This window comes from Ambystoma mexicanum, chromosome 1q, assembly GCF_040938575.1.
Source record: "Ambystoma mexicanum isolate Mex_15411 chromosome 1q, UKY_AmexF1_1, whole genome shotgun sequence".
Classification (NCBI taxonomy): domain Eukaryota; kingdom Metazoa; phylum Chordata; class Amphibia; order Caudata; family Ambystomatidae; genus Ambystoma; species Ambystoma mexicanum.
In genome coordinates this window covers 1,550,025,826-1,550,048,344 of record NC_090922.1, presented here as the reverse complement: position 1 = coordinate 1,550,048,344, position 22,519 = coordinate 1,550,025,826, and the positions used below count along the sequence as shown (strand labels likewise).

General features: G+C 49.7%; 1 long non-coding RNA gene across 1 annotated transcript in view; it reads left to right on the top strand.

The window, feature by feature from the left end:
- Positions 1-21,435, top strand: part of LOC138552083 (uncharacterized) — a 220,519-nt gene extending 199,084 nt beyond the window's left edge. The window contains exon 3 of the long non-coding RNA XR_011295782.1: positions 20,768-21,435. This is a non-coding gene — a long non-coding RNA (uncharacterized lncRNA). The remainder of the gene's footprint in view (positions 1-20,767) is intronic.
- The last annotated feature ends 1,084 nt before the right edge of the window (positions 21,436-22,519 follow it).

Sequence of the window (22,519 nt, the reverse complement as noted above, 5' to 3'; positions counted from 1 at the left end):
GGCAGCATGTGTAAGATCCTTCAGGAGGGGGCACTCGGCTGTATTGTTAGGGAGCATGTGTAAGATTCCTCAGGAGGGGGGCACTCGGCTGTATTGTTAGGGAGCATGTGTAAGATTCCTCAGGAGGGGCACTCAGCTGTATTGTTAGAGAGCATGTGTAAGATCCTTCAGGAGGGGGCACTCGGCTGTATTGTTAGGGAGCATGTGTAAGATTCCTCAGGAGGGGCACTCTGCTGTATTGTTAGGGAGCATGTGTAAGATCCTTCAGGAGGGGGGTCACTCGGCTGTATTGTTAGGGAGCATGTGTAAGATCCTTCAGGAGGGGGGCACTCAGCTGTATTGTTAGGGAGCATGTGTAGGATCCTTCAGGAGGGGGGACATAGCTGTATTGTTAGGCAGCATGTGTAAGATCCTTCAGGGGTGCACTCAGCTGTATTGTTAGGGAGCATGTGTAAGATCCTTCAGGAGGGGGCACTCGGCTGTATTGTTAGGGAGCATGTGTAAGATTCCTCAGGAGGGGCACTCAGCTGTATTGTTAGGGAGCATGTGTAAGATCCTTCAGGAGGGGGGTCACTCGGCTGTATTGTTAGGGAGCATGTGTAAGATCCTTCAGGGGTGCACTCGGCTGTATTGTTAGGGAGCATGTGTAAGATTCCTCAGGAGGGGCACTCAGCTGTATTGTTAGGGAGCATGGGTAGGATCCTTCAGGAGGGGGGAACTCAGCTGTATTGTTAGGGAGCATGTGTAAGATCCTTCAGGAGGGGGGGCTCAGTTGTATTGTTAGGGAGCATGTGTAAGATCCTTCAGGAGGGGGGCACTCAGCTGCATTGTTAGGGAGCATGTGTTACATCCTTCAGGAGGGGGGCACTCAGCTGTGTTGTTAGGGAGCATGTGTTAGATCCTTCAGGAGGGGGGACTCAGCTGTATTGTTAGGGAGCATGTGTAAGATCCTTCAGGAGGGGGGCACTCAGCTGTATTGTTAGGGAGCATGTGTAAGATCGTTCAGGAGGGGGGACTCAGTTGTATTGTTAGGGAGCATGTGTAAGATCCTTCAGGAGGGGGGCACTCACCTGTATCGTTAGGGAGCATGTGTAAGATCCTTCAGGGGGGCACTCAGCTGTATTGTTAGGGAGCATGTGTAAGATCCTTCAGGGGGGCACTCAGCTGTATTGTTAGGGAGCATGTGTAAGATCCTTCAGGGGGGGCACTCAGCTGTATTGTTAGGGAGCATGTGTAAGATCCTTCAGGGGACACTCAGCTGTATTGTTAGGGAGCATGTGTAAGATCCTTCAGGAGGGGGGCACTCAGCTGTATTGTTAGTGAGCATGTGTATGATCCTTCAGGAGGGGGGACTCAGCTGTATTGTTAGGGAGCATGTGTAAGATCCTTCAGGAGGGGGGACTCAGCTGTATTGTTAGGGATCATGTGTAAGATCCTTCAGGAGGGGGGTCACTCGGCTGTATTGTTAGGGAGCATGTGTAGGATCCTTCAGGAGGGGGCACTCAGCTGTATAGTTAGGGAGCATGTGTAAGATCCTTCAGGAGGGGGGCACTCAGCTGTATTGTTAGGGAGCATGCGTAAGATCCTTCAGGAGGGGGGCACTCAGCTGTATTGTTAGGGAGCATGCGTAAGATCCTTCAGGAGGGGGGACTCATCTGTATTGTTAGGGAGCATGTGTAAGATCCTTCAGGAGGGGGCTCTCCGCTGTATTGTTAGGGAGCATGTGTAAGATCCTTCAGGAGGGGGGACTCATCTGTATTGTTAGGGAGCATGTGTAAGATCCTTCAGGAGGGGGCTCTCCGCTGTATTGTTAGGGAGCATGTGTAAGATCCTTCAGGAGGGGGCACACAGCTGTATTGTTAGGGAGCATGTGTAAGATCCTTCAGGAGGGGGTCACTCGGCTGTATTGTTAGGGAGCATGTGTAAGATCCTTCAGGAGGGGGGCACTCAGCTGTATTGTTAGGGAGCATGTGTAAGATCGTTCAGGAGGGGGGACTCAGTTGTATTGTTAGGGAGCATGTGTAAGATCCTTCAGGAGGGGGGCACTCACCTGTATCGTTAGGGAGCATGTGTAAGATCCTTCAGGGGGGCACTCAGCTGTATTGTTAGGGAGCATGTGTAAGATCCTTCAGGGGGGCACTCAGCTGTATTGTTAGGGAGCATGTGTAAGATCCTTCAGGGGGGGCACTCAGCTGTATTGTTAGGGAGCATGTGTAAGATCCTTCAGGGGGCACTCAGCTGTATTGTTAGGGAGCATGTGTAAGATCCTTCAGGAGGGGGGCACTCAGCTGTATTGTTAGGGAGCATGTGTATGATCCTTCAGGAGGGGGGACTCAGCTGTATTGTTAGGGAGCATGTGTAAGATCCTTCAGGAGGGGGGACTCAGCTGTATTGTTAGGGAGCATGTGTAAGATCCTTCAGGAGGGGGGTCACTCGGCTGTATTGTTAGGGAGCATGTGTAGGATCCTTCAGGAGGGGGCACTCAGCTGTATAGTTAGGGAGCATGTGTAAGATCCTTCAGGAGGGGGGCACTCAGCTGTATTGTTAGGGAGCATGCGTAAGATCCTTCAGGAGGGGGGCACTCAGCTGTATTGTTAGGGAGCATGCGTAAGATCCTTCAGGAGGGGGGACTCATCTGTATTGTTAGGGAGCATGTGTAAGATCCTTCAGGAGGGGGCTCTCCGCTGTATTGTTAGGGAGCATGTGTAAGATCCTTCAGGAGGGGGCACACAGCTGTATTGTTAGGGAGCATGTGTAAGATCCTTCAGGAGGGGGTCACTCGGCTGTATTGTTAGGGAGCATGAGTAAGATCCTTCAGGGGGGGCACTCAGCTGTATTGTTAGGGAGCATTTGTAAGATCCTTCAGAAGGGGGGGGGTCACTCGGCTGTATTGTTAGGGAGCATGAGTAAGATCCTTCAGGAGGGGGGGCACTCAGCTGTATTGTTAGGGAGAATGTGTAAGATCCTTCAGGGGGGCACTCAGCTGTATTGTTAGGGAGCATGTGTAAGATCCTTCAGGAGGGGGGTCACTCGGCTGTATTGTTAGGGAGCATGTGTAGGATCCTTCAGGAGGGGGGGACTCAGCTGTATTGTTAGGGAGCATGTGTAAGATCCTTCAGGAGGGGGGACTCAGCTGTATTGTTAGGGAGCATGTGTAAGATCCTTCAGGGGGGGACACTCAGCTGTATTGTTAGGGAGCATGTGTAAGATCCTTCAGGAGGGGGGTCTCTCGGCTGTATTGTTAGGGAGCATGTGTAGGATCCTTCAGGAGGGGGGACTCAGCTGTATTGTTAGGGAGCATGTGTAAGATCCTTCAGGGGGGGACACTCAGCTGTATTGTTAGGGAGCATGTGTAAGATCTTTCAGGAGGGGGGGTCACTCGGCTGTATTGTTAGGGAGCATGTGTAAGATCCTTCAGGAGGGGGGCACTCAGCTGTATTGTTAGGGAGCATGTGTAAGATCCTTCAGGAGGAGGGTCACTCGGCTGTATTGTTAGGGAGCATGTGTAAGATCCTTCAGGAGGGGGGCACTCAGCTGTATTGTTAGGGAGCATGTGTAAGATCCTTCAGGATGGGGCTCTCAGCTGTATTGTTAGGGAGCATGTATAAGATCCTTCAGGAGAGGGGGCTCTCAGCTGTATTGTTAGGGAGCATGTGTAAGCTCCTTCAGGAGGGGTCTCTCAGCTGTATTGTTAGGGAGCATGTGTAAGATCCTTCAGGAGAGGGGGGCACTCAGCTGTATTTTTAGGGAGCATGTGTAAGATCCTTCAGGAGGGGGGCACTCAGCTGTATTGTTAGGGAGCATGTGTAAGATCCTTCAGGAGGGGGGCACTCAGCTGTATTGTTAGGGAGCATGTGTAAGATCCATCAGGAGGGGGCACTCAGCTGTATTGTTACGGAACATGTGTAAGATCCATCAGGAGGGGGCACTCAGCTGTATTGTTAGGAAGCATGTGTAAGATCCTTCAGGAGGGGGCTCTCAGCTGTATTGTTAGGGAGCATGTGTAAGATCCTTCAGGAGGGGGCACTCAGCTGTATTGTTAGGGAACATGTGTAAGATCCATCAGGAGGGGGCACTCAGCTGTATTGTTAGGGAGCATGTGTAAGATCCTTCAGGAGGGGGCTCTCAGCTGTATTGTTAGGGAGCATGTGTAAGATCCTTCAGGAGAGGGGGGCACTCAGCTGTATTGTTAGGGAGCATGTGTAAGATCCTTCAGGAGGGGGGCACTCAGCTGTATTGTTAGGGAGCATGTGTAAGATCCTTCAGGAGGGGGGTACATGTCATGATCTCTGCTTCCAAAAGGTCAGGGTTTTCCCAACTCCCTTGGAAGCAGATCCATAACCCAGGTTCCGAGTGCCAACCAGTCCCAATTGGGACCTTTTGGACCCAGTCCTGGCGCCAGTGGCACCAGGCTCATAAATATGCCCAGTCCCAGCGCTGGAAGCGCCGGGCTCATAATGCTTGGGTGGACTTACCTGTAGCAGACCATGCTGCTTACTTGCCTGCCAGTTGAGCCTCTGATCCTCTTCTGTTTGGAACTACTTTTCCTGTTGGGTGGGGCAGGAGCCACTCCCTAGATTCAGAACACTGGAACTCTTCTGGAAAGCAGGAACTCTTTTCTTACCTAGGCGTGGCTGTGGAAGGAGACCTCTAAGCACTACAGGAGGCTATTTAAACCACACCCGATGGATGAATCTTGCTTTGCGTTATTCTGCATCCTCAGCAGCAGAACGCTCATCGTGTCTTCTGCATCTGATCCTGGGCCTAAGAAAAAGGCTTACCATCCTGAATCCAGTCTTCAGCAACACCTATAAAGACAAGAAAGAACAGGTTAGCATTACGGTCTTCAGTGACAGCTCTTCACTTACCTGCTCCATCTGCTGTCACCAACGCCTCGCGCTGCATTCCGGCATCTGAAAGACAAAAGCTTACCAACTCTTCGCACGCTCCGGAGGCCTTCGGCGCTGCATCCCGCATCTGAAAGACAAAACAAGGTGCGTTTAAAGACATTGGGGAACTTTAATACTCACGTGCCATTACTCCTTTCCACATCTAACCCAGTGGGTATTCCGGCACCCTGCAGCCGCTCCGAACTTGTACCTGCAAAATAAAAAGACAGTTAGAGCGCATCGTGAAGCAGGCAACAAGCGCTTACTTACGTGCTTCCAGGCGCTTCTATTCATCACACGGCTCCATCTTCAACTCACTTCAGCCCGTCATCCGCCATCGCCGGAACCCTGCAAAACAAGAGACATCATTACTAAAGACTTTAAAGACATTAGAATTACTCGAAACTTACAGTTCGTGCAGTAAACGACGGACAGCAGTCCTCTTAAGTCAAGAGGCCTGCTCCCCTTATCCAGTGAAGAAACTGGTTACAGCACCCTGCCTCGAGGCAGGTGGAGAGCACGGCGTTCGCTTACCTAAGGCGAGAGCGTTAACCTTTGGGGTTCTACAGGAGAAGAGAAAGGGAAGAAGAGAGAGACATTCAATAACCCAGTTCATTAATCCCATATTTTCTATCTCCAGACATCTTACCCTTCGAGCCAGGCACACAGTGCACAGAGGTCCAGCCCAAAGAGCCAGCCGTGTGTTACACATCACCTTTGAAGATACAGTATACGCCCAGTCAAGACCGGCGCCTCTACAGGAATCAGGTGAGCGTTACAGAACGCAAAGCCTACCACAAAACTCCCGTCCAGGCGCTATGGAAACCTCGGATACCGACCAGCTAGCCCAGTTACTTGGGGAACTAAGGGCAGAAGTGCATGCAGCCCGTCAGGAAACGAACGCTCTAAGAAGGGAACTGATTATTTCCAAGGAGCGAACAGATGATCTCGCTAGACAATTGCTACGGTCACAAGCCGGACAGACCCCGTTACCCGCATCTTCCTTCTACATCCTCTATGAATCCAGTGCAGATCAACCTACCTGGGAATGTACCTCTGGCTCCGCCCGAACGATTTTCTGGTGACCCAAAGAGGTTTGCAGTATTTATCAATCAGTGCCGGTTGCACTTCTTATGCCGGCCAGCAGCCTTTCCAACTGATCAAGCTAAAGTAGCTTTCGTGCTTTCGTACCTTAGTGGCAATGCGGCAGACTGGTCGATCCCTCTAGTAAATCAAGATGATCCGGTCCTCCATGATTTTCAAGCTTTTCAGCTCAGTATGGAAAAACTGTTCGCAAGACATTCACAGGGGCAGGCCTTGGACAATGAGCTTCTTTCGTTGCGACAAGGTAATCAAGACCTTTTGGCTTATATTGCGTCTTTCAACAGACTGATAGTGGAAACTCAATGGCCTGAGGACAAAAGGATTATGCTGTTTTATAGAGGTCTACGTGGAGAGCTCAAAGATGTGTTAGCCCAAGTAGTGAATCCCCCACAAGATTGTTCGGACTATATAGACTTAGTCGTTCAAATAGGTCACAGACTGCAGAACAGGAAGGCCGATCATTCCAAGTTTGATGCTCGAGTATTTTCCAAACCGCCAACTCCTTCCAAAGGAGTAGACTCCGGGGAACCCATGCAAATAGGGGGTCTGAAAGGTCCTCTAACACAAAAGGAGCGGGAAAGGAGAAAACAGTTGCAATTATGCCTCTATTGCGGAAACTCAGGGCACTTTCTTCGAGACTGTCCGGTGAAACCTGCCAAGAAGGCAGTTGGAGCTGCAGTTACCAAAGTTACAAACTCTGAGCAGGGAAACGACCTCGCCCGACAAGAATAGAGGTCCTCTTGCCGAGCATGAACACCAGTTCCGTGACCTCGCATTTAGTGATACCTATGGTCCTCATTAGCCCTGATAATCCGGATCGATTACATGCAATTGAAGCTTACGTCGACAGCGGTGCCATCGGCAATTATGTGGATCATGAAATGGTTTTGAGGATGAATCTAACTCTTTGTCCCAAGGCTGTAAAGGACGTCATTACTACGGTGGATGGTACGGAGATAGCCTCCGGGCCAGTAACGCATACCACTCAAGAAGTGACGCTAGTAAGTCAAGATGGACACCATGAGAAGATCGTGTTCGATGTGATCAAGGCCCCTCAGTTTCAGATTATTCTAGGAATACCTTGGTTAGAGAAACACAATCCTCTGATCGATTGGCGAGCAAGAACGGTCCAGTTTCCAGAATGTGTCTCTACTTGTCACCCTCCACCTGGTGTTGCACTGGCAGCAATTTCTTCAGAGACTCCCCAGTTACCTCCCGAATATCTAGAATACCAAGATGTTTTCCGGAAGGATCAGGCTAACTCTCTACCTCCTGATAGGTCTTATGACTGCCAGATAGACCTGATACCTGGATCTACTCCTCCTTGTAGTAGAATTTATGCCCTCACCGAGCCTGAGAACCTTCACCTTCGACAATACCTGGATCAATACCTGGCAAATGGGTTTATTCGTCCTTCCAAGTCCCCTGCTTCTTCAGCTTTGTTCTTCGTTCCAAAAAAGGAAGGAGACCTTAGAACTTGTATAGATTATCGCTCCCTGAACCAGATCACCGTTAAGAATAGATATCCGTTACCTTTGATCCCTGAACTCCTGGACCAAGTCAGAAAAGCATGCATATATACAAAGCTGGATCTTAGAGGAGCTTACCACTTGGTACGAGTAAAAGAGGGCGATGAATGGAAGACGGACTTCCGCACCAAGTATGGGCTATTTGAATATCAGGTCATGCCCTTCGGACTTTGCAATGCCCCGGCCGCCTTTCAATATTTTATGAACGATGTCCTCAGAGAGCTCATAGATGTGTGTGTTGTTGTTTACATTGACGACATCCTCGTTTATTCTTCATCGGAATCTGAACATCGGAAACACGTGAAAATGGTCCTCGAAAGATTGCGTCAACACAAACCTTTCGCTAAGTTGGAAAAATGTGTTTTCAACGTGACTGAAGTTGAATTCTGGGGATTCATATTATCACCTGGCGGAGTGCGTATGGATTCAAAGAAGGTCGATGCAGTGCTCAAATGGCCATCACCATCCTCCGTAAAAGGTGTGCAAAGCATGTTAGGCTTCGCTAACTTTTACCGCAGGTTTATCCCCGAATTCTCTCGAATAGTCCAGCCCATCACTGCCTTGTTAAAGAAAAACAAACGTTTTGAATGGTCTACCGAGGCGGAACAAGCTTTCCAGGATTTGAAGACTAAATTTATCTCTGCACCAATCTTAAAACACCCTCGCCCCGAACTCCCCTACATCGTGGAAACTGATGCTTCAAGCCTTGCCATGGGGGCAGTTCTATCACAAAAGGACCCGGTAACCAATCAGTTGCATCCCGTGGCATTTTGGTCCGGCAAATTCTCGCCTCCTGAAATCAATTACACGATTACTGACAAGGAACTTCTGGCTATCAAGTCTGCCTTTAAGGCTTGGCGGCATTATCTGCTGGGGGCCCGACACACCGTTACTGTGATTACGGATCACCGAAACCTGCAATATTTGAAAACCGCAAAAGCCCAATCCTCTAGACAACTCCGTTGGGCATTATTCTTTGCCGAGTTTGACTTCATAATTACCTATCGACCTGGTACAAAAAACGGTAAAGCTGATGCCCTTTCTCGGATGGGAGTGGAAGAACACTTGAACAACCCTAAACCTGTACCAATCATTCCCGAACAAAGAATTCTGGGTGTAATCGCCACAGAATCCATAGAGGAAGTTAAGGATAAAGCCAGGCAACTTGTAACTCCAGCAGACATACAGAATTAGCATCTGCAGGGAAAGGACTTTGCAGTAAAGGACAACTTATTGTATTTCCAAGAACGATTATACCTACCCAGCACAGATTTACAGAAAAAAGTAATCTCTTGTTATCACGATTCTTTAATGGAAGGACATCCCGGTATGGCCAAGACCTCAGAAAAGATCAAGCGCTACTTCTGGTGGCCGTCTTGGAAAAAAGATATCAGAGACTTTATAATGTCCTGTGGAGTATGCGCCCAAAACAAGAGTCAAAAGGAAAGACCAGCAGGCCTCTTACGCCCTATTGACATCCCACCTCGCCCTTGGCATACGCTTTCGATGGACTTCATCACCGATCTACCTCCATGCTCCGGATACAATACGATTCTAGTAATCGTGGACTTATTCTCCAAGATGGCGCATTTCATTCCGCTCAAAGGCTTGCCAACAGCAGCAACTCTGGCACGAGAATTTCTCGAAAACATCGTCCGACTGCACGGTTTTCCTTCGGTTCTAATTTCGGATCGAGGTAGTCAATTTATTTCTCATTTTTGGCGAAGTTGCTGTCGGTCGGCTCAAATTGATGTGAGACTATCGACCAGTCACCACCCTCAGACCGACGGACAAACCGAGAGGACCAATCAAACTCTGGAACAGTATTTACGCTGCATGCTGCAACAAACTGAAAAAACTTGGAAAGACATCCTTTGGATAGCCGAATATGCCTACAATAACTCTGTCCATTCGGGAACTGGGAAAACCCTGTTTTTTCTTTTGTACGGCAGTCACCCTCGAACCTCGGAGTTGGATCCCCTCCAAGATCTTGAAACACCAGCAGTAGACTACCTGCATTCTACAATCACCCAAGCCTTTAAGGAAGCTGTTTCTCACCTTCAAAGGGCTAAAGAACAATACAAGAAAGGAGCAGATCAACATCGGAAGGAAGCCCCTCACTATCAAGTAGGGGATCAAGTCTGGTTATCCACCAAATATCTACCTCTAAAAGGGCCACGCACATTCAACCCAAGATACCTTGGTCCCTATTCCATCACTACCATAGTAAACCCAGTAGCGGTCAAGTTGGACTTGCCCCCGCACAAGAAGATACATCCGGTCTTCCACGTCTCTCTATTAAAACCCGTGCAACCTCAAACCCGACTAACCAAATCTCCAAAACCTATCCTAGTTGATGGAGAACTCGAGTTTGAAGTCAAAAGCATTCTGGACTCCAAGATCTCCAAATCTAAACTATTTTACCTAATTGACTGGAAAGGCTACGGCCCCCAAGAGAGATCCTGGGAACCTGCTGAATATGTCCACGCTCCTCGCCTAATCAAAAGATTTCACCGAAGATTTCCTGACAAGCCAAAACCCCCGGAGAAGCCTGGTTTGGGAGGGGCCTTGAGGGGGGGTACTGTCATGATCTCTGCTTCCAAAAGGTCAGGGTTTTCCCAACTCCCTTGGAAGCAGATCCATAACCCAGGTTCCGAGTGCCAACCGGTCCCAATTGGGACCTTTTGGACCCAGTCCTGGTGCCAGTGGCACCAGGCTCATAAATATGCCCAGTCCCAGCGCTGGAAGCGCCGGGCTCATAATGCTTGGGTGGACTTACCTGCAGCAGACCATGCTGCTTACTTGCCTGCCAGTTGAGCCTCTGATCCTCTTCTGTTTGGAACTACTTTTCCTGTTGGGTGGGGCAGGAGCCACTCCCTAGATTCAGAACACTGGAACTCTTCTGGAAAGCAGGAACTCTTTTCTTACCTAGGCGTGGCTGTGGAAGGAGACACCTAAACACTACAGGAGGCTATTTAAACCACACCCGATGGATGAATCTTGCTTTGCGTTATTCTGCATCCTCAGCAGCAGAACGCTCATCGTGTCTTCTGCATCTGATCCTGGGCCTAAGGGAAAAGGCTTACCATCCTGAATCCAGTCTTCAGCAACACCTATAAAGACAAGAAAGAACAGGTTAGCATTACTGTCTTCAGTGACAGCTCTTCACTTACCTGGTCCATCGGCTGTCACCAACGCGTCGCGCTGCATTCCGGCATCTGAAAGACAAAGGCTTACCTACTCTTCGTGCGCTCCGGAGGTCTTCACACTGCATTCCGGCATCTGAAAGACAAAAGCTTACCAACTCTTTGCACGCTCCGGAGGCCTTCGGCGCTGCATCCCGCATCTGAAAGACAAAACAAGGTGCGTTTAAAGACATTGGGGAACTTTAATACTCACTTGCCATTACTCCTTTCCACATCTAACCCAGTGGGTATTCCGGCACCCTGCAGCCGCTCCGAACTTGTACCTGCAAAATAAAAAGACAGTTAGAGCGCATCGTGAAGCAGGCAACAAGCGCTTACTTACGTGCTTCCAGGCGCTTGTATTCATCACACGGCTCCATCTTCAACTCACTTCAGCCCGTCATCCGCCATCGCCGGAACCCTGCAAAACAAGAGACATCATTACTAAAGACTTTAAAGACATTAGAATTACTCGAAACTTACCGTTCGTGCAGTAAACGACGGACAGCAGTCCTCTTAAATCAAGAGGCCTGCTCCCCTTATCCAGTGAAGAAACTGGTTACAGCACCCTGCCTCGAGGCAGATGGAGAGCACGGCGTTCACTTACCTAAGGTGAGAGCGTTAACCTTTGGGGTTCTACAGGAGAAGAGAAAGGGAAGAAGAGAGAGACATTCAATAACCCAGTTCATTAATCCCATATTTTCTATCTGCAGACATCTTACCCTTCGAGCCAGGCACACAGTGCACAGAGGTCCAGCCCAAAGAGCCAGCCGTGTGTTACACATCACCTTTGAAGATACGGTATACGCCCAGTCAAGACCGGCGCCTCTACGGGAATCAGGTGAGCGTTACAGTACACAGCTGTATTGTTAGGGGGCATGTGTAAGATCCTTCAGGAGGGGGGACTCAGCTGTATTGTTAGGGAGCATGTGTAAGATCCTTCAGGGGAGCACTCAGCTGTATTGTTAGGGAGCATGTGTAAGATCCTTCAGGGGGACACTCAGCTGTATTGTTAGGGAGCATGTGTAAGATCCTTCAGGAGGGGGGACTCAGCTGTATTGTTAGGGAGCATGTGTAAGATCCTTCAGGGGGGCTCTCAGCTGTATTGTTAGGGGGCATGTGTAAGATCCTTCAGGAGGGGGGACTCAGCTGTATTGTTAGGGAGGATGTGTAAGATCCTTCAGGAGGGGGGCACTCAGCTGTATTGTTAGGCAGCATGTGTAAGATCCTTCAGGGGGGCACTCAGCTGTATTGTTAGGGAGCATGTGTAAGATCCTTCAGGAGGGGGGACTCAGCTGTATTGTTAGGGAGCATGTGTAAGATCCTTCAGGGGGGCTCTCAGCTGTATTGTTAGGGAGCATGTGTAAAATCCTTCAGGAGGGGGGCTCTCAGCTGTATTGTTAGGGAGCATGTGTAAAATCCTTCAGGAGGGGGGACTCAGCTGTATTGTTAGGGAGCATGTGTAAGATCCTTCAGGAGGGGGTTCTCAGCTGTATTGTTAGGGAGCATGTGTAAGATCCTTCAGGAGGGGGGCACTCAGCTGCATTGTTAGGGAGCATGTGTAAGATCCTTCAGGAGGGGGGCACTCAGCTGCATTGTTAGGGAGCATGTGTAAGATCCTTCATGGGGGGGCACTCAGCTGTATTGTTAGGCAGCATGTGTAAGATCCTTCAGGGGGCACTCAGCTGTATTGTTAGGGAGCATGTGTAAGATCCTTCAGGAGAGGGGGGCACTCAGCTGTATTGTTAGGCAGCATGTGTAAGATCCTTCAGGAGGGGGGCACTCAGCTGCATTGTTAGGGAGCATGTGTAAGATCCTTCAGGAGGGGGGCACTCAGCTGCATTGTTAGGGAGCATGTGTAAGATCCTTCATGGGGGGGGCACTCAGCTGTATTGTTAGGCAGAATGTGTAAGATCCTTCGGGGGGCACTCAGCTGTATTGTTAGGGAGCATGTGTAAGTTCTTTCAGGAGGGGGTCACTCAGCGGTATTGTTAGGGCGCATGTGTAAGATCCTTCAGGAGGGGGGCACTCAGCTGTATTGTTAGGGAGCATGTGTAAGTTCCTTCAGGAGGGGTCACTCGGCTGTATTGTTAGGGAGCATGTGTAAGATCCTTCAGGAGGGGGGTCACTCAGCTGTGTTAGGGAGCATGTGTAAGATCCTTCAGGAGAGGGGGGCACTCAGCTGTATTTTTAGGGAGCATGTGTAAGATCCTTCAGGAGGGGGCACTCAGCTGTATTGTTAGGGAGCTCTCGCCCAAGCCACACTGACTCCCCAGCAGCATCCGTGCCCCCTGCAAGCCATACCAAAGGCAGCAGCCAGACTCATCCTACACCTACTGAAATATTCACACATCAACCCAGCTCTCGCCCAGCCACACTGACTCCCCAGCAGCATCCATGCCCCCCTGCAAGCCATACCAAAGGCAGCAGCCAGACTCATCCGCCACACACTGAAATATTCACACATCTCCCCAGCTCTCGCCAAGCGACACTGACTCCCAAGCAGCATCCCTGCCCCCCTGCAAGCCATACCAAAGGCAGCAGCCAGAGTCATCCTCCAACCACTGAAATAAGTACACATCTCCCCAGCTCTCGCCCAGCCTACTCAATCCATAGCAGTATCCTTGCCCCCTGCAAGCCATACCAAAGGCAGCAGCTACTCATCCTCCAACCACTGAAATATTTACACATAACCCCAGCTCTCACCCTGCAAGCCATACCAAAGGCAGCAGCCAGACTCATCCTCCAACTACTGAAATATTCACACATCAACCCAGCTCTCACCAAGCAACACTGACTCCCCAGCAGCATCCATGCCCCCCTGCAAGCCATACCAAAGGCAGCAGCCAGACTCATCCTCGACCTCCTGAAATATTCACACGTCTCCCCAGCTCTCGCCCAGCCCACTCAATCCATAGCAGCATCCTTGCACCCTGCAAGCCATACCAAAGGCAGCAGCCAGACTCATCCTCGACCTCCTGAAATATTCACACATCTCCCCAGCTCTCGCCAAGCCACACTGACTCCCCAGCAGCATCCGTGCCCCCTGCACGCCATACCAAAGGCAGCAGCCAGACTCATCCTCCACCTACTATAATATTCACACGTCTCCCTAGCTCACGCCACGCCACACTTACTCCCAGCTGCATCCCTGCCCCCTGCAAGCCATACCAAAGGCAGCAGCTACTCATCCTCCAACCACTGAAACATTTACACATAACCCCAGCTCTCACCTAGCCACACTGACTCCCCAGCAGCATCTGTGCCCCCTGCAAGCCATTCCAAATGCAGCAGCCAGAATCCTCCTCCACCCACTGAAATATTCATACATCTCCCCAGTTCTCGCCCAGCCTACTCAATCCATAGCAGCATCCTTGCCCCCTGCAAGCAATACCAAAGGCAGCAGCCAGACTCATCCTCCATCTACTGAAATATTCACACATCTCCCCAGCTCTCGCACAGCTACACACACTCCCCAGCAGCATCCCTGCTCCCCAGCAAGCCATACCAAAGGCAGCAGCCAGACTCATCCTCTACCCACTGAAATATTCACACATCTCCCCAGCTCTCGCCAAGCGACACTGACTCCCCAGCAGCATCCATGCCCCCCCTGCAAGCCATACCAAAGGCAGCAGCCAGACTCATCCTACACCTACTGAAACATTTACACATAACCCCAGCTCTCACCTAGCCACACTGACTCCCCAGCAGCATCTGTGCCCCCTGCAAGCCATTCCAAATGCAGCAGCCAGAATCATCCTCCACCCACTGAAATATTCACACATCTCCCCAGCTCTCGCCAAGCGACACTGACTCCCCAGCAGCATCCATGCCCCCTGCAAGCCATTCCAAATGCAGCAGCCAGAATCATCCTCCACCCACTGAAATATATACACATCTCCCCAGCTCTCGCCCAGCCTACTCAATCCATAGCAGCATCCTTGCCCCCTGCAAGCCATACCAAAGGCAGCAGCTACTCATCCTCAAACCACTGAAATATTCACACATCAACCCAGCTCTCGCCCAGCCACACTGACTCCCCAGCAGCATCCATATCCCCCTGCAAGCCATACCAAAGGCAGCAGCCAGACTCATACTCCACCTATTGAAATATTCACACATCTCCCCAGCTCTCACCCAGTCACACTGACTCTCCAGCAGCATCTGTTCCCCCTGCGAGCCATACCAAAGGCAGCAGCCAGACTCATCCTCCACCTACTGAAATATTCACACATCAACCCAGATCTCACCCAGCCACACTGACTCCCCAGCAACAACCGTGCCCCCTTCAAGCCATTCCAAATGCAGCAGCCAGAATCATCCTCCACCCACTGAAATATTTATACATCTCCCCAGCTCTCATCCAGCCTACTCAATCCATAGCAGCATCCTTGCCCCCTGCAAACCATACCAAAGGCAGCAGCAAGACTCATCCTACACCTACTGAAATATCCACACATCAACCCAGCTCTCACCAAGCTCGTCTGACTCCCAAAAAGCATCCTTGCCCCCCTGCAAGCCATACCAAAGGCAGCAGCCAGACTCATCCTCCACACACTGAAATATTCACACATCTCCCCAGCTCTCGCCAAGCGACCCTGACTCCCCAGCAGCACCCTTGTTCCCCTGCAAGCCATACCAAAGGCAGCAGCCAGACTCATCCTCCACCTACTGAAATATGCACACGTCTCCCCAGCTCTCACCTAGCCACACTGACTCCCCAGCAGCACCCTTGCTCCCCTGCAAGCCATACCAAAGGCAGCAGCCAGAGTCATCCTCCAACCACTGAAATATTCACACATCTACCCAGCTCTCGCCAAGCCACACTGACTCCCCAGCAGCATCCTTGCCCCCCTGCAGGCCATACCAAAGGCAGCAGCCAGACTCCTCCTCCACACACTGAAATATTCACACATCAACCCAGCTCTCGCCCAGCCACACTGACTCCCCAGCAGCATCCATGCCCCCCCCTGCAAGCCATACCAAAGGCAGCAGCCAGACTCATCCTCGACCTCCTGAAATATTCACACGTCTCCCCAGCTCTCGCCAAGCGACACTGACTCCCCAGCAGCATCCCTGCCCCCCTGCAAGCCATACCAAAGGCAGCAGCCAGACTCATCCTCCACCTACTGAAATATTCACACATCTCCCCAGCTCTCGCCAAGCCACACTGACTCCCCAGCAGCATCTGTCCCCCCTGCAAGCCATACCAAAGGCAGCAGCCAGACTCATCCTCCACCCACTGAAATATTTATACATCTCCCCAGCTCTCGCCCAGCCTACTCAATCCATAGCAGCATCCTTGCCCCCTGCAAGCCATACCAAAGGCAGCAGCTACTCATCCTCCAACCACTGAAATATTTACACATAACCCCAGCTCTCACCAAGCCACACAGACTCCCCAGCAACATCCTTGACCCCCTGCAAGCCATACCAAAGGCAGCAGCCAGAATCATCCTCCACCCACTGAAATATTCATACATCTCCCCAGTTCTCGCCAAGCGACACTGACTCCCCAGCAGCATCCCTGCTCCCCAGCAAGCCATACCAAAGGCAGCAGTCAGACTCATCCTCCACCCACTGAAATATTCACACATCTCCCCATCTCTCGCCAAGCGACACTGACTCCCCAGCAGCATCCATGCCCCCTGCAAGCCATACCAAAGGCAGCAGCCAGACTCATCCTACACCTACTGAAATATACACACATCAACCCAGCTCTCACCAAGCTACACTGACTCCCAAAAAGCATCCTTGTCCCCCTGCAAGCCATACCAAAGGCAGCAGCCAGACTCATCCTACACCTACTGAAATATACACACATCAACCCAGCTCTCACCAAGCTACACTGACTCCCAAAAAGCATCCTTGTCCCCCTGCAAGCCATACCAAAGGCAGCAGCCAGACTCATCCTCCACACACTGAAATATTCACACATCTCCCCAGCTCTCAGCTAGCCACACTGACTCCCCAGCAGCATCCCTGCCCCCCAGCAAGCCATACCAAAGGCAGCAGCCAGACTCGTCCACCACCCATTGAAATATTCACACATCTCCGCAGCTCTCGCCAAGCAACACTGACTCCCCAGCAGCATCCTTGCCCCCCTGCAAGCCATACCAAAGGCAGCAGCCAGACTCATCCTCCACCTACTGAAATATTCACACATCTCCCCAGCTCTCGCCAAGCGACACTGACTCCCCAGCAGCATCCGTGCGCCCCTGCAAGCCATACCAAAGGCAGCAGCCAGACTCATACTCCACCTACTGGAATATTCACACATCAACCCAGCTCTCGCACAGCGACACTGACTCCCCAGCAGCATCCGTGCCCCCCTGCAAGCCATACCAAAGGCAGCAGCCAGACTCGTCCTCCAACCACTGAAATATTCACACATCAACCCAGCTCTCACCAAGCTACACTGACTCCCAGAAAGCATCCTTGCCCCCGTGCAAGCCATACCAAAGGCAGCAGCCAGACTCATCCTCCCTCTACTGAAATATTCACATGTCTCCCCAGCTCTCGCCAAGCCACACTGACTCCCCAGCAGCATCCGTTCCCCCTGCAAGCCATACCAAAGGCAGCAGCCAGACTCATCCTCCACCTACTGAAATATTCACACATCTCCCCAGCTCTCGCACAGCCACACTGACTCCCCAGCAGCATCCCTGCCCCCCAGCAAGCCATACCAAAGGCAGCAGCCAGACTCACTATCCCCAACACCTTGGATGATTGTGAATACCTATCTATAAAACTACAGAGTGATCACAATTCCACTATTCATGTTTTAATTTTATATCGTCCACCTTCTGTCGCACCTAATTTTGAAGAACAGCTAATAGCTTTGGTCTCTGATGAAGGCAAACCTTCCTGCCTGGACACTGTTCTGGGAGATTTTAACTTATGGGGGTTTAATGAAAGGATAACCTTTACACTCTTCATTCCAGTCCATGGGCTCTAATCTAATGATATCCGAGCCCGCACACACAGCTGGCCATATACGAGACTGGGTACCAACCCTATGCTTGGAAACATCTACTCCTAATATTTCTTCATGCCCATAGACCGACCATTATCTAATAGCTTTGGACTAAGTACTTCCTGCCCCATACCAAAAGATCAATATGAATCTAGACACAACATAAAAACCAGAAACTTACGTAATATCTCACTTGAGGCCTTCAAACGGGCTGTTATCCCCATGACTACAAACCTATCTATAACTAATGATGTACATATTCTTACTTACAAGTTCCTGCACATTACTTCAGTCTGAACTAAAATATTACAAACTGAAGCACGTAATAAATATTGGTTTTCTTCGGATATTCTTAATCATAGGATCTGGAGGAAAAACCCTAGCGCCCTTACACTCGCCACATACAAAGCTGCAGTGCCTTGAACTATAAACACACTATGCTGTCTGCAAAAAAGGACCTTTTTAACATCAGAATCTCCAAGCAAATTCAGACAAAGAGCTCTTTTTAATCCTCAAAGAACTAGAGGGAACAACAACCCCTTTTGCCCCGAGGCAATCTAGCAACACCTGATGTAAACAAAATCCAAGATGGCTTTATTGAAAAAGCCAAACCCATTCGGGACACCATCAAGGCACAGTTTTGAGATCTCGTTCTTCATGATGTGTCTATTAAGGATCCCATTCTAATCTCTGTTGCCATTCCATCATTCTCTCTTGGTCCTGGAGATCCTCTCCTTGACATTATCTCAGGTTTGAAACCCACTATTTGCCCTGGTGACGTTTGTTCAGGTCCTGTTGTCAAGGACTGCATCCAAATGTCTTGCTCCTCTAGTTATTGAACTCGTTAACTCCTCCGGTTCATGTGCGGCGGTACCTGAATGTCTTAAGGAGGTCTGGATTACTCCCGTTCTCCATAAAATAACACTTTATCCTGAGATAGTTGGGAATTAATGCCCAATTACTACCGATCCTTTTTTGTTGAAAGTTATTGATGATCGTAATGAACTAGGTGTTCACCAGTCAGGGTTTCGTGCCATGCATGTGACGGAGACTGCCATGTTAAATTTGAGAGAGAATCTTGTTGAGATCACTGAAAGGGGTAAAGTTGCTCTGTTTATGCTGCCCGACCTCTCAGCAGCTTTTGACTTTCTAGATCATTCCAAGCTGCTGGAGAGGCTGAGCAGTCTCAGGAATTGCTCCGGGCAGACTATAGATTGAATGTCATTCTTTCTCAGTTCAAGATCAGCCAGGGTTGCTATTGGTGGCTTCCAATCACAGCCAGAGATCCTAGCATATGGCGTCCCACAAGGTGCATGCCTTTCGCCTACCTTATTTGATATCTATGTACGTCCCTTATTTGATATGCTTGATGGTATAGATGCAAAATATACAAATTATGCTGACAAAACTCAGCTTGTGTTGAGCTTTCTGGAAACTATGATCTCGATCCTGAAAATGTGATCCAAACATGGATGGTCATGAACTCACTTGCTTTGAACAATGATAAAACCGAGCTCATGCTTGTCGGCCCAACTAATCAGCTCAAAAGAATTACATAAACATGTCCTATAGATCAAGGCCTCCCTTTCCTATGTAAATAAACTTTAGCGCCAAATCAAACCCCATCTCACAACCACCAACCTTGCATCAGTTTCCTCAGCATTGGTTAATTTCCGTCTTGATTATTGCAACAGTTTGATGATTGGCACCACTGAAAACAACCTTAGAACATTGCAGGTGATTCAGAATGGGGCCATTTTTGGAAAGAACAACAGAGATCACACAACTAAAGCCAGGAGGTCTCTGCACTTGCTGCCAGTACGTCATTGCATCGCACACAAGATTCCTACACATACCCATTGCATTTCTGGACAAGTCTCCAGTTTGATCAGGACGGAGGCCAACAGGGTCCCATCAATCCCCTCAATAAGGGCAACCTGCACTTTTTGCTGGGTTAGGATCCTGTTTTTTCTTGTATAACTTGCTGACATTTTCGATCATTTACCACAAGGTGTCTGGCTCAGACAGGAACATACTTATCCATATACTCTTCTCATAGTTCCTGCCTGAATAAGATCACGTCGGTGTTCGACATCCCCTGTGCTTCCAGAGTTACCAAGTCTTGAGCTACTCCAGAAGCGTAACAAGAATCTGAATATGTTGTGTGGTTTGCAGAAGCAGGGAGACTACTGAAGGGGGCACAACCGCCTCAAGGAGAGATCCCAACACAATATCCTCCCTCTGTTCTAATGCCAGTGCCAATGTCATAGTTGCCACTGATCTGCAGGACCTGTGACTAACCCTATGATGTAGAACACTATTGGTGGATGCTATGGTTCCGAGACAAAACAGTTTAAGCAAAACCTTTCTGCTCATGAAATTATAGTGTGAAGACTTTCTTATAATCAGGACACTTTCTGTTCTTTATGGCTTCTTATTATGGCTAACTGCAAACTATCTGCTTCTCTACTGTTCCCTATTCATTGTTCCCCTACACGGGCTATCACTATCTTCACCGTTCATCTTTGCTTTGCATCTTGGAATGGCTAACCTAGTCTCTCCTTCTCTGCTGGACACTACAGGAAGCCAAAGATCCTCCTCCGGTATCGACAAAGAGGATCTCAGCAAATTGGCCACGGCCAGCATCCTTTTTTCAGTACACTGCACTCAAGCTTTCCTTTCCTTAGTTCCTGTTCCACCATCTTTTCTGTGCACCTTAGAGCGTGTCAGCTGACCACAACCAGCCATGACCGGCTGACAGGATGGCCTTCATCCTCAGTGACCGAGCTTCACCACCCTCTGTCAATCCTGGCTGTTGGCCAGTGTGGCACTTCTTTATTGATTTCAGTGCCAAAGCATGATGTGGGAATGGTCAATGGGCCATACATTTCATGATAATTGTGTTAATCCTGTTCATGAGATTGTGGATCAGTTATGCTTCCCATTTAACAAGTGTCTTCTAAATAATTCAGTAGTGTTCCAGGATTTGTATTAAGTGAAAACATGCCTATTTGCTTTTTCAAACGAGAATGTATGTGTCACTTGTGGAAGACTAATCCTGTGTTTCTTTTTTCCTTCAAACAGGGCCATAAAAGCAAGAATGGAAAACAATAACATGTTGTGAAAAGATTCTGTTAAAAAAAGAAAGGTTACTCTGATAGCTGGGACTTGGGAAAGTCTGCTTCATCATGACGGCCAGTCCCAACGTATAGCTTCTAACCATGGGACAAATATTCCACAGACTGCAATTGTTTATCTTTTTAGTGGAAATATCTGGTTCCTATGTCCAGTCAATACCAGTCACTTGGCAGGTCTTCTTTGTCCAACCCATATGATATCTCTGTTCCATCAAAACGTCTTAGAGCCATCCCATTATATTCACAATTAAGGTTGCACCAATATGCTCAATGTAGCATTCTGTAACGTAGAGATAAGTAACTGCATATGGGAACATACATGCAGGAGATACTAAGCCCCAGAGAGTCTATAGAAATGTTCTAAATGGGATGCCTCCTCCTCTGTGAAGACTTTAAAGAATACACTAAGGAGAGGCTAACAAAAGGCACCTTACAAGTGCCCGCACATGCCAAAACATGCAATACAAATGGCCAGCTATGACAAGTATTCCAGGACATAGCGCCATGTAACGGTAGACCTCTGAATCCATACCAGAGAGAGGAGAGAATATGAATGGACAGACAAGAGGGAAATGGCACCCACTTTGAAGTAGAGTCTTTGTACCTTCATGCATTGGGACTCCCCAGCAGCATCCGTGCCCCCTGCACGCCATACCAAAGGCAGCAGCCAGACTCATCCTCCACCTACTATAATATTCACACGTCTCCCTAGCTCACGCCACGCCACACTTACTCCCAGCTGCATCCCTGCCCCCTGCAAGCCATACCAAAGGCAGCAGCTACTCATCCTCCAACCACTGAAACATTTACACATAACCCCAGCTCTCACCTAGCCACACTGACTCCCCAGCAGCATCTGTGCCCCCTGCAAGCCATTCCAAATGCAGCAGCCAGAATCCTCCTCCACCCACTGAAATATTCATACATCTCCCCAGTTCTCGCCCAGCCTACTCAATCCATAGCAGCATCCTTGCCCCCTGCAAGCAATACCAAAGGCAGCAGCCAGACTCATCCTCCATCTACTGAAATATTCACACATCTCCCCAGCTCTCGCACAGCTACACACACTCCCCAGCAGCATCCCTGCTCCCCAGCAAGCCATACCAAAGGCAGCAGCCAGACTCATCCTCTACCCACTGAAATATTCACACATCTCCCCAGCTCTCGCCAAGCGACACTGACTCCCCAGCAGCATCCATGCCCCCCCTGCAAGCCATACCAAAGGCAGCAGCCAGACTCATCCTACACCTACTGAAACATTTACACATAACCCCAGCTCTCACCTAGCCACACTGACTCCCCAGCAGCATCTGTGCCCCCTGCAAGCCATTCCAAATGCAGCAGCCAGAATCATCCTCCACCCACTGAAATATTCACACATCTCCCCAGCTCTCGCCAAGCGACACTGACTCCCCAGCAGCATCCATGCCCCCTGCAAGCCATTCCAAATGCAGCAGCCAGAATCATCCTCCACCCACTGAAATATATACACATCTCCCCAGCTCTCGCCCAGCCTACTCAATCCATAGCAGCATCCTTGCCCCCTGCAAGCCATACCAAAGGCAGCAGCTACTCATCCTCAAACCACTGAAATATTCACACATCAACCCAGCTCTCGCCCAGCCACACTGACTCCCCAGCAGCATCCATATCCCCCTGCAAGCCATACCAAAGGCAGCAGCCAGACTCATACTCCACC